This window comes from Penaeus chinensis, chromosome 4 (assembly GCF_019202785.1).
Source record: "Penaeus chinensis breed Huanghai No. 1 chromosome 4, ASM1920278v2, whole genome shotgun sequence".
In the NCBI taxonomy this organism is placed as follows: Eukaryota; Metazoa; Arthropoda; class Malacostraca; order Decapoda; family Penaeidae; genus Penaeus; species Penaeus chinensis.
In genome coordinates, this window is record NC_061822.1 from 32,183,270 (window position 1) to 32,185,292 (window position 2,023).

Consider the following 2,023-nt stretch of genomic DNA (forward strand, 5'->3'; position numbering starts at 1 on the left):
ACAAAATAGGAAAGGTTTCGAAGGAGTGAGGATTCGGAGCCAGCTGTTCGGAAATTAATATTTACTCTGCGTGCTGTGTTCGCGTCTGGCAATAAACACAAACACCTTTAGTCACTGATGATGGTGATGAGTATAAGCAGAGACTTGAGAAAGGTCAGGGGATGCTTTCCTGGAAGAGCAATGTAATACAAGAGTAAGTTATCGTCCGACCTAAAGTTTGGAGGTCAGGACACACACACACACACACACACACACACACACCCAAAACACACACACACACACACACACACACACACACACACACGCACACACACACACACACACACACAGCAGTTGCGTAAATACTACTACTAATAGTGATGCTGCTGCTGCTGATGATGATAATAATGATAATAATAATAATAATAATAATGCTAATGCTAATGCTAATGCAAAATGCTAATGATAATGAACAATGATAATGATAATGATAATAATAATGATAATGATAATGATAATGATAATGATAATGATAATGATAATGATGACGATTGATGATGATAATGCTGCTGCTGCTGATAATGATAATGATAATTAGCATGATTATGATAATGATAATAATAATTATAATGATTATGATAATGATAATTAGCATGATTGTGATAATGATAATGATAATTATAATGATTATGATAATGATTATGATAATGATTATGAATATGATAATGATAATGATAATGATAATAAGAGATAATGATAATAATAATGGTAATAATGATAATGATAATACATATAACAATGATGATAATGATAATACCTATAACAATGATGATAATGATGATAATGATAATCAACAAAACCCAGTCACTTCCACTATGTTTAGAATTGCACAATAGTCATGCAGTGACACCCCTCAGTTCCATCTCAAGGGCCAGCATCATCCCGCCGCACTCATGCAAGGCTGCAACTTTGACACACGGAAAGTAAAGGTGACGTAAAGGGTTGGGTGTAATATCAGGTCGCGCGGATTAAAGGCACTTGGGCATAACACGGCAGGTGTATCCATTTGTTTGTATTGTAATGGGGGGGGGGGGGGGTTTGCTTGTGGTTGCATACTCATATACACATACACATGCATATACACAAACGCAAATACACCAAAATGTAGTGGGGTGTGTGTTGGGGTGTGTGTGTGTGTGGTTGTGTGTGTGTTGTGTTGTTGTGTTTTTGTGGTTTTGCATGGGAGACAGATATAATAAACCCGAAATTTTTAAAAGATAGATACAATTAACCAGACGGGGAAACAGGTAGGTAACTATACATATGAACCAGTATCCAGGATAGCAGTCTGGCGAATGACGAGTCACATTGTTCTGGTATTGTTATTACAATTTCAGTTACGAGCGTCCGACTGGGAAAGTATACCAGAGGAGGTCTCGCTTCAGTTCCATTAATAAAATGTTCTTGGTGACAAGAGGTTTTATGTTTCTCTTCTAATTAAACAAACATGTGCCCGGGAGAAAAAAATAATAAATGGGCCTGCTTGAGCTAGTATTTGTAATGACATACTGTTTTAAAAATTAATTTCCACCTCCTTATTGCCCCGAAGTATCATGCTGCAATCTTAATTAAAACCACGTAGTGAAAAAAAAAAAAAAAAACGATAATGAATGTATGCTAGTTGTGGATATTTCTTCAGCTATGCATCTCCTCGACAAAAACTTTCGGCCTCTAGCGTGCGTGTCTTCCCGAGGGCAAATATTCCTTGCAATATCCAATAGGCATTCACCCATTCGCTTATATTCGTCGGCGGGGTCATTAAACGTCAGCTGGAAAAAGCAAAAGGAAAGGAAAAAAAGGGAATTCGTGAAAAGGAAGAAGAAGAAGAAGAAGATGAAGAAGGAGAAGGAGGAGGAAGAGAAGAAGAAAGTCAGTTAAAAAAACTTGTTAAAAGAAGACGAATAAGAAGAAAAAGAACAAGAAGAATTAGATGAAGAACAAGAACAAGGAGAATTAGATGAAGAACAAGAACAGAAAAATTAGA